Below are 15,325 nucleotides of genomic sequence, written 5' to 3'. Positions count from 1 at the left end.
TGTTTACATATTTTCATATGCTTTGCTTGCCTTATTATCTTACATGCCCCTAAGTGATTGAGGAGCTTAAGGTGCTCAGTCCCTTGCCATAGACCAATACCTGTTCGAACATTGTTGCTCCCGTTCTTACAAATAATTATGAAAATATAGCAAAACAACATACGTAATGAGCAAATACTTGTACAAAATACAATAGTTGGCAAGAATAACTAGCTACACATAGTTTCTTTTATTTCTCATAAAAATGGACAAATTCATGTATGTACGAGTGATCAAACGATCTTATACTTATAAGCGACCACCCAAACAACTAAACAACCCTTGTTCAAAAACTTGTAAAAATAAAAACTAATTAATACAATCCATTCTTTAAAAAGAAATGTTCATAGATAATACTTGCGCAGGTGTTCTCCATTCCAATAGTGAGGAACAAGATCTCTGTTTAAGCAGGCAAGTTTATACATTCCTGGTCAAAGAGTTTCTTCAATTTGATATGGACCTTCCCAGTTTGGCCCAAGGACTCCAACAGCTTGGTCGCGAGTATTGAGGAAAAATCTTCTAAGTACCAAGTCTCATAAAGCAAACTTTCTCTCACAGACTTTAGAGTTAAAATATCGAGCAAACTTTTGTTGATGAGTTGTTATTCATAGTTGAGCCTTCTCTCTTCGTTCTTCTATCAAGTCTAATGATTCTATCAGTAACTGGTGATTAGTATTCCGGTTGTACGTTAGCATTCGATGTGAGGGTGGATTTAACTCAACTGGTAGCATGTTTTCATAGCCATTTGTTAAGAAAAATGGTGTATGACCTGTTGCTATTCAGTGTGTTGTTCTATACAACTAGAGGACTTTGGGCAATTCTTCTGGCCAAGCTCCCTTTGCCTGTTCGAGTATTTTCTTCAGGGTGTCCTTTATCGTTTTATTCAAAGTTTCGACTTGTCCATTTGCTTGCAAATGAGCTATTGAAGAGAACCTTTTAGTTATGTCATGTCGTTTGCAGAAATCGGTGAATAGGTCATTATCGAATTGTGTGCCATTGTTTGATATTATTTTCTTTGGCAGCCATATCGACACACTATGTTTTTGACAATGAAATATAGAACTTTCTTAGTTGTGATTGTTGCAAGCAGTTCATCTTCTACCCATTTGGTGAAGTAGTCGACAGCTACTACCCCATTTTTCTGTTGGCAAAGATCAAATTAGCTCTATTCCCCAAACTGCAAATAGCCAAGGGCTTTGCATATGTTTTAATTCATTTGGGGCTGCTCGTGGTATCTTGGAAAATTGTTGGCACTTTTCGTATTTCTTCACAAATTCTGTTGCATCCTTATTCATTGTAGGCCAAAAGTACCATTGTCATATAATCTTCTTTGATAACTCTGCCCCCAGCGTGGTCTCCGCAAAACCCTTCGTGTACTTCTCGTAATAGTTCCTTAGCTTTGTCTTTGGAAATACATCATAGTAAGGGAATACCATATCCCTGTTGATACAAAATTCCATCCGCCAGAATAAATCGGGTGGGCTGTCTTTGTAGTTTCTTCGATTAATTCCTTTTTGTTGGCAATATTCCCTAGTCAAGGTATTGGATAATGGGAGTCATCCAAGTATCAGTTGCTTGTATAACCAGGGTGGAGTCATTTACCTGTATGCTGAGGGATGATAAATGTTTGACTGGTACTATGCTTATCATATCTACATCTTTGGAACTTGCCAACTTGGTCAATGCGTCAGTGTTGAAATTCTGGTCGCGGGGTACTTGTTGCAATGTATACTTTTTGAATTGCGCCAACAAGTATTTTGCTTTGTTTAGATACGCGACCATTTTTAACCCTCTGGCTTGGTATTCTCCTAGGATCTGATTAACGACCAATTGTGAATCACTATATATCTCTAGTGATTTTACGTTTACATCCTTGGCTAGTCTTAATCCTGCGAGCGGCAATTCATATTCAACTTCATTGTTGGAAGCAATAAAGCCAAATCTAAGTGCACAGTGAAATCGATGCCCTTCTGGTGTCAATCATGCCCCTGAATTATGCTCATTGGAAGACTCATCAACAAACAACCTTCAGGTGGGAATTTCTACTTGCACTTGTGTTCCCGGTGCTGCTCCCATGTTAAGAGATCAGTGAATTCAGTTACAAAACCTTCCAATGCTTGTCCCTTTGTTGTTGTTCTTCAAAAGTAAGCAATTTCAAATTGTCCTAACTCCACAACCCATTTTAATAGTCGACTAGCAACTTCTGGTTTTCGCAAGACTTGCTGTAATGGCTGGTCGGTGAACACTATTGTGGGGCGACCTTGAAAATAGGGTCACAATTTTCGTGATGCCAGTACCAAGAAATAAAAAAAAATTCTCAATAGCCAGATACCGTGATTTTACTCCTACTAGCCTCTTACTTATATAATATACTACTTTTTGGATGATATTCACTTCTCTGATCAAAACAACACTACCAACATATTTTTTTATTAGTAGGTAGATGTACAAAGTTTCTCCTTCAACAGGTTTGGAAAGAACAAGAGATTGAGCCATATGCTTCTTAAGTGCTTGAAAGGTTTGCTCGCACTCTTCTGTCCATTCAAACTTCTTGTTTCCACTGAGCAGATTAAAAAATGGGACACAATTGTCTATAGATTTTGAGATGAATCTGCTTAGGACAACAATTCTTCATGTTAGACTTGTACATCTTTAATCTTGGTTGGAGATTTAATGTTGATCAGTGCTTGAATTTTTTTGGGGTTAGCTTCTATTCATTGTGAGTTCACTATGATCCCCACAAACTTCCCTGATCCGACTCCAAAAGAACACGTGAGAGGGTTAAGCTTCATCTGATATTTTTTCAAGATGTTGAAGCACTCTTGTAAATCCTTGACATGCCAACCAGCTTTTTTTGACTTAACCAATATATCATTGACGTACACTTCCATGTTATTGCTGATTTGATCCTGAACATGTGATTTACAAGTCGTTGGTAAGTCGCACCAGTGTTTTTCAAATTGAAAGGAATTACCTTCTAGCAGTATAGCCCGATATCTGTTCAAAAGTTGTTGTGTTCCTCATCTGGTGGGTGCATACTTATTTGATTGTAGCCAGAGTATGCATCCATAAACAATAAAATTTCATGCTCTGATGTAGCATCAACCATATGATCAATCCTTGGCAGTGGAAAACAATCCTTCGGGCAAGCTTTATTGAGGTCTATAAAGTCCATGCAAGTCCTCCACTTGCCATTTGGCTTTGGTACTAATACTAGATTGGATACCCATGATGGATAAAATGCCACCATAATAAACTTGTTTTCCTTAAGCTTCCCGACTTCTTCTTTTAGTGCTTTGGACCTTTGTTTATCGAGAAACCTTCTTTTTTGCTGGACTGGTGGGTGGTTCTTGTCGATAATTGGGACATGACTAATAATTTCCGGGTCTATTCCCGCCATATCATTATGCGACCAGGCAAATACTTCTTGATTCTTTCTAAAAAATTCCACCAATTTTTTTTATTGTTGTTTCTAAGTTTTTACTGACTTTCACAACTCTGGTCGAACTTCTTCCTCAAAATCTCCAAAGCGAGGACCTATGTCTTCATCCTCACTTTGGGCAACACTCTATTTGGTGACTTGTTCACCAGATTTGGCATTTGGTTCGCTTACTCCTTGAAACCTTTTCTTTGATTTGCTGAAGCTGCTCAAGGCAATGAGCCCACTCCCCTCTCTATATTTATTTGCCTGTGTAATGGAGGAGTTATAACATTCCCTTGCCTCCCTTTGATCTCCAAGCACGCACCCAACTTCTGCATCTATTGGGAATGTCATGGCTAGATGCCACATCGATGTCACTACTTGTAGCTTTACCAGGATGGGTCTTCCAATCACAACATTATATGCGGAAGGACAATCAACTACTATAAAAGTAGTGAGTAATGTCCTATTTTCTGTGGCAGTTCCTGCTATGACCGGGAGTCTGATCGACCCTATTGGAGCGAGCCCTTCACCAGAGAAACCATAGATGGTTTGGTTGCATGGTTCTAGATCTTGTATTGATAACTTCATTCTTTCCAATGACGACTTGTAAAGTATATTTACCAAGCTTTCTGTGTCTACCAACATTCTCTTTACCATCATATTGGTAATTTGGACATCCACGACCAAGGGATCTGTTTGGGGGAATCGAACATGTTGTGCGTCCAGCTCAAAGAAAGTTATACAACCTTCCTTTATTTGAGCTTTTTTGGGAGTTCGCTCCTCGAAGGTTAGCATTTCAATGTCTTGCTCATGATGTAGGGTCCTAGCATACCTCCCTCTTGCCTAACCACTGTCACCAGATAAGTATGGTCCGCCACAAATAGTGAGCAAAGTGCCTGTGACTAGGGCTGGTTGTAAGGGAGGCGAGTGTTGGCATACACGTGCCTGCTCGTTGCCTCCATTAGCTCCTTATTGTGGATTATCCCCAGCTTGAATAATCTCCTCAGATGTCCTTGCCGTATTAGAAACTCAATCTCATTTTTTAGTTGATTTCATTTGTTTGTATCATGACCATAATCATTATGGAAGCGACAAAACTTTGTTGTGTCTTTTTTTGAAATGTCCTTCTTGATGGGGGCTGGTCGCCTGAATGGTACGGTGGTGTAGCTACCCTGGTACACTTCTCCTCGGCTGTCGACTAGGGCTGTATAATTGGTGAACCTTGGTTCATATCAATTCTGTTTATGGCATTTATTATCAGACGTAGATGGCTCAATGCTTACCCATTGTCCACCATTTTTGTTGTTGTTCTTACCACTGTTGTTGGACTTACTAGGGCCATCAAAAGCTTTGGCTGGCTCTTCTTTTTTGTTTAGATCAACGTTTGAAGCTTTTCCTTCATTAGCGATAGCCTCCTCTAACTTAATGTACTTATCTGCTCAGTCCAAAAACTCTTGGGTGGTTTTGACCCCATTCTTCGATAAGCTACTCCATAATAGGGATTGGCGTTGTACCCTAGCTGTAATGGAAATCATCTTTCCTTCATCTCCCACCATTTTGGCGGGAGCAGCTGCTCTCATGAACCTCTGAATATACTCTTTGAGAGGCTCTCCTTCATTTTTCCTTATATGTACTAGCTGATTTACTTCGGTTGGATGTATACAACCAACATAAAATTGTCTGTAAAACTCCTTGACAATCATTTCCCATGAAGTTATGTTGGCCGGATGAAATTTAAAATACCACTCCTGAGTAGCATTAAATAGAGTGGTCAGGAAGATCTTGTACCAAGCATCTTCTTACACCTTCTAAATATCCATTTGTATATCGAATATGTTTACGTGAGATACCGAGTCTTCTCTTCCAGTATAGTTGGGTAGCACAGACATTTTTAATTTACTAGGGATTTCAGCCACGTCAGTTCTATTAATGAAAGGAGTGCATTTCCTCTCATCATAGTCTATGTGAGAAGTTTTATTGCCGAACAGCTATTGAACTGCTTGGTTCACAGTATCTATTTTGGCATGGACAACAACTAGTATTGCAGGGGTAGGAGCAGCCGCAACAGGGATATGCTCATCATACTTTTCCCTTCAATTGGTCAGTATATACCTCAGATCTTCATTTCTTCGTCTTTGCTCTAATGCTCCCAGTCGATCAAAGACATTAGGTGTTGGTATTAAAAGTGTAAATTAGAGATACGCAGCGAAAATTGGGTTTTTAAAAATTTATTAATACAAGTTAGTATCATACATATATAGATATATTAAATCACATACAAATATATTAGAGATTACCTCTTGAAGCCTATCAAGTATCCATGGATCTTTTTGTATAAATCAATAATCTTCCAATTCAAATTCTGAAAGCTCACACATTGATCTTCCAGACTAGTCCTCAAACACACAAGGATGTGTGTGGGCACGTAGAATTCAAAAGATTGATTTAGGACTCTCGACATGTACTCAATTCATGAGATCTAGAGAGATTTGAATGAGGAAAGATGTATTGAATAGTTTTTTAGGTTTAGAGAAAACTATCACTTTCTTTTCAGAGAGAGAGTCTAACAGTCTATGAAAACCACTTATTCTTAAAAAGTATCGCTTCTTTTTAGGATTATAAAGATAATTAACTAATTTAATTAATCTTTATTTTATTTAAAATAAAACTGATCAATTATAATATTATTTAATTATTTAATTTAAATCATATTTAAAAGAAAAATTAAATAAACAAATTATTTGAAATTCAAAATTCAAATCCCAGGGATAGGAAATCCCTGTGTATGGCAGACTCACTTTGCAATACAGTGAGTGGCGTGAGCCACATTAGGGTTTTCCCTAATTTTCTCATTTGTTTATTTAATTAATATTTAACACAATATATTTATCGCAAAATAAATATCAATTAATTCAAAATTAACATTATCTTAAAACATCAGTTTTAAATAAATATCTTATTATAAATAAGATAATTATTAATCTCTCTTTATATTAATCCAAACATGATTAATATTTAATTTAACATATAGTTTTTAAAAATAAAAACTATATAGTTAAATAGTTAATTAATTCATAATTAATCAATTTCCTATAATTATTACACAATTATTTCCTTGCCCTGAAAAATTAATTTCTTTGCAATTAAGTCATTCTCTCTACAAATCTTTCTTTTAACTTCTTTACCCTTGACAGTGTAGGACAGATGTGATCTGGGGACCATGGGCCTATAATTAAACTCTTTAATCTAATAATCTTATTTCTTAATTCCATTATTACTCCACTATAAATATGAAATTGCACTCTAAGTATTTATAGAATTATAATTACAAAGTTTTCTCTTGTATTCCATTGATATAATCAATAAATGTAGTTATGTGCTCCATTTATTGGTTTGTTAATTAGAGCTAGTCAAGTTTACTGTTTTACCATTCTAATTACCTCTTGATCCTTAAGTACCATTAATTCACTAGTGAATAATTAATTTATAATCAAATTATAGATTTGAGCTCATTAATTATTTAGTTCCATAATTAACCCTTAAGGTAACCAATATTTGATCTGTTAGGAAAGTAGGGATTCCATTATTGTAAATCATATTCCCAGCCATTCATGATATTGAATCTAAAAAAAAAAGTCATTAGCCTCATTATACTAAGAAACCTTAACGAGTGAATCAAAAGATCTAATAAACACAAACATGAGTTCATGAATACTTAGGATTTTGACTAATCTAAATATGATCATCTATTATGATAAGAATTAAATCTTTATGCCAAACGACAAGTTTATAAAGATAATTAATTCTCAGCAATCCTGTCATATATAATCTCTATTAAACAACACATTTACTAAGATGTCTATCCACATCAGTAATCCGAGTCTAGATCACTCACATCCCTTATGCTTAGTCAACCACACTAGTAACCATTTATTAAAGATTCATCACTTGAATATGTTACTGACTATTTTATTCATTATATATGATCTTAATTCTCTCGCACTAATACAAGATCATATTTTCATGAATGAATAAGGAATTTGATATTATTATGTAATTAATTAAAACATTAATTATAGCATTCAAACATAATAAAATTGTACATTTATTTAAATCAATAAAATGTCTTTACATGCTTTTAAGGCATCAATTCTAACAATCTCCCACTTGCCCTTAAAGAAAGTGAGGCATCTCCCTTAATCCCATGTTGCATACATGACCCATAAACGACTTTGCAGGAAGTGTCTTGGTAAATGGGTCTGCCAGGTTCTGTTCCGACACTATCTTCATAACAGTCACATCACCTCTATGCACAATCTTTCTAACCAGATGGTATTTCCTTTCTAGGTTACTTGGAATTAGCTACTGCTCCACTGTTGTCACAGTACAGGATTAGTGGCTTATCCATATCTAGAACTACTTCTAGTTCAATGTAGCACTTCCTCAACCAAATCGCTTCCTTAGCTGCTTCACAAGCCGATATATACTCAGATTCCATGGTTGAATTTGCAATACTGGATTATTTAATACTTCTCTAGACTACAGCTCCTCCACCAAGAGTGAATATTGACCCAAACTTCAACTTACGACTATCTTTGTCTGATTGGAAATTAGAATCAGTATATCCAGTAGGGTTTAACTCACTCCGTCAATATACAAGCATATAATCTATCATTCTCCTAAGATACTTGAGAATGTGCTTTACTGCAATCCAGTGTTCCAAACTTGAATTTGATTGATAACGACTCAAAATCCCTACTACATATCATAGGTCAGGCCTAGTACACAACATAACATACATAAGTGTAACGTCCTCCTAATCCAGGACTGTTACACTGTGTATTTTAAATTGTGTTAGACTTGTTAATCAAATTGTTTGGTTATAAACATGTAACTAAGGTTCACGTCAAGGGTTAGGGTTAAAATTTTGGTCAAAGGAACTGTTGACTTTTATTTATAAAGTTTCATACGTACATGGGATCCCAAAATATTACAAACAAACATTTAAAAGGGTGTATATACATCAAAATTATAGCTGGGCGACCTAAGCGGAAAAATTAGGGCTACAACCCTAGTTCCTCTAAGAAATCCTCGGCCATGGTGGACGAGCAGCCGCATATGTACACGCCGCCACCAAAGCTCTCCAAATCATGGCTGGTCAAGCTTTCCTTTTCCCTTACCTGCACTACGAATCACCCGTGAGCCGAGGCTCAGCAAGAAAACTAAAACATGTGCATGAACAGAGAATACAGATTTCCAAATACTTATCTAGTATGTCTAGCAGTAATAACCTACTTATACAGACATACAATTACAAATAAATGGTCATTGGGCCATTCTGGGGCTGTTGTCCTAACTAATTGACCATAGAGTTAACCCTGGGGCTCTTTTCCTTAGCTAAGTGACCATAGAGTCACCTGGGGCCCTCGCCCTTAGTTTTGGGTAACTAGCCACAGAGCTAGCCAAATGCCTTGTTTTCCAACAACCATTGGGTCGGCCAACGTTGTAATGACCCAAATTTTCTAATAAGGCTTAGAGCCTTGATTAGCATGCCTGGAGGGCAATAAGTGATTTACTGCTATAATATGTGATTTTGTGTTAATATGTGATTAGTGATGCATGTTTAGGTTGATTAAATATGCATGTGGGCCTCGTTTGATTATTAGGGGCATGCTTGTAATTCTAGCCCGTTGAGGGCATAAATGTGATAATTGTAATAATTGTGTTATACTTGCGATGTATCTGTGTTGCACGATCCGAGACAGTCCTAGAGAGCGGTTATCTAGGAAGTCACAACGGGGTCGAAAATCCGACTCGGGGCGAGTCGAGGGGTAATTTGGGTATTAGACATTTTTATGGGGTTATCGGGTTATGGAAATAAATATTTTGAGATATATCTAAGGATAAGATGTCTAAAAGGGAACATTGGGGAAAACTTATTATTTTGCCTCGGGGACTTAACGGGATTTGGGAAATGACCAAATTGCCCTTGGGATTACTTGAGAGTTAATGATAGGATTAAAGGGCAAAAAGGGAAATTAGCTTAAGGGATAAGTTAGAATTGGCAGGGGAAAAGAGCTTCACATTTCCTTACTTAGGTATATGCTGGAATAATCTTTGGAGCTCTAGAGGAAAGCTAGAGCTAAGGGAGGAAGAGGAGAAAGAAAGCTGATATTCTTGGAAGCAAATGAGGAACTCAAGCTGGGATTTAGAGGGCTAATTCAGGGATTTAATCAAGCTCTATGGTAAGTGTTAAACTTGATAAACAAGCTGAATTTTGTTGATATTGGGTGTTAGGACTTAAACATGCATGGCTTGGTTTCTAGGATTTGTTTTGATTGCTTGATGGGTGTAGGAATTGGTTCTTGAATTTGTTGGTATGCTTAGGTTGCATGAGTATGAATTCTTGGCTTAATTATGATGTTGGGGGCAATTTTGGATGAGATATGTGGGGTTAATCTCGGGGAAAATTTGAAGGAAAGGCTGGGATTTTCTGGGTTTGTAGGTAGAGTCGCGACCCTAGGAGGGGCATGCCGCGACCCATGTGCATGCAAGGCCTGGGGAGGCCACTGACCATGGGGCGCGTCGCAGCGCTAGGCCAAGCATGTCGCGGCCCGTGTGTGTTTCTAGGGAGGCGTTTAGCCTCTGTTTTGAGGCAAGTCGCGGCCCTTAAGGGGTTGGGCCACGACCTTAGTTCAAAAAGCGGGGTGTCTAGTGGGATTTGACTTGGGAACCTAATTGTTAGGGCACGGGATGGATTTTATTACCCGGATTGATAAAATCCAAGGTCCCGGAGACTATAATTATGACCAAAGCTATTTAATGGATTAGAACTTGATGGGTGGATATTGTTAATGCGTTGTGACTAGGGTTTCGGTGAGGCTCGAACTAGGGAACTGGCTCGGGACATCGGTGCATGGAAAGCTTGGGATACAGGTAAGAAAACTAATGTTCCCATAAAGCTTGAATTGCAGGGCACGACCCTTAATGATTGAGTTGCAGGGCTCGACCCAATATGATTGTGTTGCAGGGTGTAGCCCTTTGATTGAATTTATATGTGTGTTAAGTATCTGTTTAGCTATATTATGTGTACATATAAATGAGTGAACGGCGATGGCTGAGAGCGGCGAAGGCCGGGAATGGCAAAGGTCGAGAACGGCAAGGGGCCGGGAGCAGCGTTTAGCACACGAAGTGCGAGTTGCCAGGGCGAGACCCCAAAGGATACCTGGGATATCCTCACGGTGTGGACCGCAAACCCAGGCCCTGGTAAAGCGCCTGGGACGGCATGGCCGTATGTGTATAGCCTGATGATGGCTTGTTTATATGTTAAGTACTTGATATGCATATATTATCTACTTGTGAGGGTTTTCTTGCTGGGCTTCGGCTCACGGGTGCTCTATGGTGCAGGTAAAGGCAAGGGGAAAGTCGACCAACATTGAGTATGGTGAGCGTGATGAACGACGCGTACATGTCTAGTCTGCCTGGCTGCCACGACCAGGGGTACTTTTGGGGGATGATTGTACTAAACTTAAATTTTGTCGTTTAGCCGACTCTGGTTGTATTTTTGAATTGTAAATATTTCTAAACTATATTTTTGGGATCCTAAATGTTAAACGCTTTATAATTTCCATTGAAAGGTTTATTTTCAAGTTTATGACTGTGATTATGGTTTAATTACACTTTTGTCCTAATACCTCGATTAGCGAGTTAGTTGCACATTTTTAAACTCACTTAGTAACGGCTCTAAGGCAGTAGGGCGTTACAAACGTAGTAGTACGCTGCTGATTTGGGCCTAATCCTTTCAACCATCGCGTTATTGCTATCCTTGACTAATAAGTCAAGCTCGGAACCAGGTATTCAGATACAGATACAAAAATAGATACAGATAATAATACTTCAACAATACAAGCATGCATACATATTAATCATAATATATCATCAAGAAATCGCAAACATTGTAATAACCATGCTCCTTAACGGGCCAAGCCCTAGATACACAAACCATGCGAACAGTCATGTAACACTTAGTTAGGTACATAATATTCAAGTATGTTCAATCAAAAAGAGAATTGATAACTTAAACATAATCATTCTTAGGGGCCCAAGCCCTATTCATAACTATTATTAACAGTCGGGCCAAGCCCTAATCACATATATCACGTATTGGGTGCAATTTTCTTACCTCAGGCCCAAGTATAGCGTAGATAAGAACGACCCTCGAGCACGATCCCAGTTCCATGCCCCTAGCGATAACCTAGTCACAACCATAATATAGGATTCTATCAATAACGAGCAAATAAAGGCTTCTGGACCGAGTCCTTACCTTCGGGACCTCGAATTATACTAAATCGGGTAGTAGAATCAATTCTGAGCCCTTAGGGTTGAGCTCCCACACTCAAAAACCCTCCCGGGGCTCAAAACCCCTTAAGCATCGTGACCCCAGAGACCTGTGTCGCGGCCTGCCCAAGTCAAAGGCCTCAGCCTCCCTTCTCACTGGACACGCGTCGCAGCCCAGCCTAACAAGTGTCGCGGCGTGCCTTCGCGTCAGACACCTTCCTTGGCCTCTGGGTTCAAGAGGGTCGCGATACCCCAATAATAGGGTCACGGCCCACCGCCACAAACCCAGAGTTTCTTTGGTTTTTCTTCAGCCAACTCAATCAAAACCATCCCAATTCAATTCTAAAATCACAATTTAATCCCCATAATAACTTTAATATAATCCCAGCAACAAAACCCAACTAAAAACTTGATTAAAGACCCACCAAAATCCAAAATCTCATATTTGAACAACAAGCTCAAGAACACCTCAAAGCTTAAGGAAAACATGTGGAAGAAATTCAACTGGAACATGGATTAAAGCATTACCTCTGCTATGAATGATGCTCTCATAGCTACAACCAATCCCGAATCCTAACCCGAGCCTTCAATTCCTTGGTCTTCAGCCATGAATCTCCTTAATTTCTCAAGAACTTCACTCACAATTGAGAGAGAGAGAGAGAGAGAGAGAGAGAGAGAGAGAGAGGGAATTGGTTGGGTGAGCTTCTTCAAGTGTTTTTGTGTTTTCTTAAGGCTTAAGTTTACTTAAGCTAATCTCGAGGCTCGGGATACCAAAAACGTCCCCGAGGGAAAAATGGTCAAAATCCCTGGTATTCCCTCCTAATCTCACTAATTCCAAATATATCCTTGATTATTCATTCCCATTACCCGATACTATACTAAATACCTAAACTGCCCCTTGACTCACCCCGAGTCGGGTAGTGGGTCCCGTTGTGATTTTCCTGCTAACTTGCTCCCTAGGATCGTCTCGTGCCAAGTAAACCCACATAATAATGTGGTCTCTCACATATATGCATGTATATGCAATTATGCCCGCAACCAACCAAATTACAAAAATTTCCCTTCTAATAAGAAACGGGCCCACATGTATATTTAATACTCCTAAACATGCATATCTAGTTACATTATCATATAACTCACATAATCATACACAAATATATCATATAAACATATAATTCCATTGCCATCATGACCCCCTAATCAAGGCTTTAAGCCTTATTAGGTAATTTGGGACGTTACAATAAGACTCCCAGTTGATGAAGCATAGGGTTACTTTCTCATGTCCTCTTCCTCCTGAGGTGTCTTTGGACTTTGCTCTTTAGAAAGAGTAATTCCATGTCTGGTCGGTAAATGACCTTTCTTGGAATTCTCCATAGAGAACCTTTCAAGCACCTTATCTATATAATTATCATGAGAAAGTGCCAAGAGCTTGTTCTTCCTATCCCTTAGGATTTGGATTCCCAGAACACAGCTCACCTTGTCCAAATCTTTCATTTGGAACTTTTTGGTTAACCATTTCTTTACATTTGACAGTGTCTCTACATTGTTTCCAATGAGGATAATGTCTTCCACATAAAGAACTAGGAAAACCACCACTTGATATATTTGTATATACACATGCTTCGTAGACATTCTATTCGAAGCTATATTTTTTAATTGTTTCATCAAAGGTGATATTCCAAGATCTAGATGCTTTAATCCATAAATGGATTTCAGCAACTTACACACCTTTTGAACATCCCCATTCTTGATGAACCCTTCTAGTTGTACCATGTAGATACTTTCATCAAGATAGCCATTAAGGAAGGTTGTCTTGACGTCCATCTTCCATATCTCATAATCACACGTGGTAGTTATGGATAAGAGGATGCGAAGGGATTTCAGCATGGCCACAAGAGAAAATGTTTCCTCATAATCAACACCTTCTCTCTGAGTGTACCCTTTGGCTACTAGCCTTGCTTTGAAAGTCTCCATTTTCCCATCTACGCCTATTTTCTTCTTGTATATCCATTTACACCCAATGGGCCTGATATCTTCAGGTGGGTCTACAAGTTTCGAGACAGAATTGGAATACATGGATTCCATTTCTTAGTTCATGAATTCTTGCCATTTCTCCTTTTTAGGATCATCCATATCCTCTTTGAAGGTTAATGGATCGTCCTTGTCTGTATCAGAAACTAGGACATGTGCCTCATGTTCGTAGCGAACAAGTTGTCTCACAATCCTCCCACTACGACGCTGCACTGGGGTTTCCTTTTTAAGAATCATGGTTTCCTCAGTTTTTTGTTTATCATTTAATGATGATGATGATGATGATGATGAAAGTGATGGAATATTATCAACTATGAGTTCCTCCAATACTACTTTGCTCCGAGGTTTATAGTTATTCATATAGTTATGTTCAAGGAAGATTGCATTTGTTGAAACAAATACCTCTTGGTCCTCGGAACTATGGAAGTAAGCGCCTCTTGTTTCTTAAGTGTAGCCTACAAAAATGCACACTTCAGACCTCGAATCAAGCTTCCCTAATTTAGGTCTAAGAACATGAGCAGGACAGCCCCAAATGCAAAAAATGGTGCAAACTAGGTTTGTTTCCATTACGCAGTTCTAGTGGAGTTTTGCTTATGGTCTTAGATGGGACCACATTCAAAATGTAAGTCATCATTTGAAGTGTTTATCCCCAGAATGACAGAGAAAGTGAAAAGTAGCTTAACATAGACCTAGCCATGTCCAACAATGTCTTGTTTCTTCTTTCTGAAGCACCATTTTGCTGTGGCGTTCCAGGTGCTGTGAGTTGGGATAGAATACCATGCTCCAGCATGAAATCTTTGAATTCTAAATCCAAATATTCACCACCTCGATTTGATCAAAATGTTTTAAGATTCTTACCTAATTGCTTCTTAGCCTCAACTTTGAATTCTTGAAACTTACCAATGGTTTCAAATTTCCTAAGTATTAGATAAGTATGACCTTATCTTGAGTAATCGTCAATGAAAGTGACGAAGTATTCATACCCATCTCTTGCTTGTACATTGATTGGACCACAAACATTGCTGTGTACAAGCTCCAAAGAATCTTTAGCTCTATTGTCTTTCACTGAGAAATGACGTTTGGTCATTTTTCCTTCTAGACAAGAATCACAAACCGGAAGAGTTCCATCTCTTAGTTGTCTCAATGGTCCATCTTTTGTTAACCGGTTTATCTTGTCTAGTCCTATATGACCTAAGATGCTGAAGATATGTGTCATCCTCATTTGAAACATTCTGTCTTTTGTTTCCTTGCGGTTTTGCTACTTTAAATAATTCCAAATTATTTAGCGATCGTTCATTAGGTTTGAGCATATACAATCCGTTTGTATATTCTGCTTGAAAATGTTTGAAACCATTCTTCGAAATAACAATCACATTATTGTTAAAAGAATTATCAAAAAATTGTTCATGCAGCATAAATAAAGAAACTAAGTGTCTAGAAAATCCAAGAATAAAATAAACATTGTTCAAAACAAGATAATTGTTCCCAAAATAT

Source organism: Humulus lupulus, chromosome 5, assembly GCF_963169125.1.
Source record: "Humulus lupulus chromosome 5, drHumLupu1.1, whole genome shotgun sequence".
Classification (NCBI taxonomy): Eukaryota; Viridiplantae; Streptophyta; class Magnoliopsida; order Rosales; family Cannabaceae; genus Humulus; species Humulus lupulus.
Note: the sequence above shows the minus strand (reverse complement) of the source record.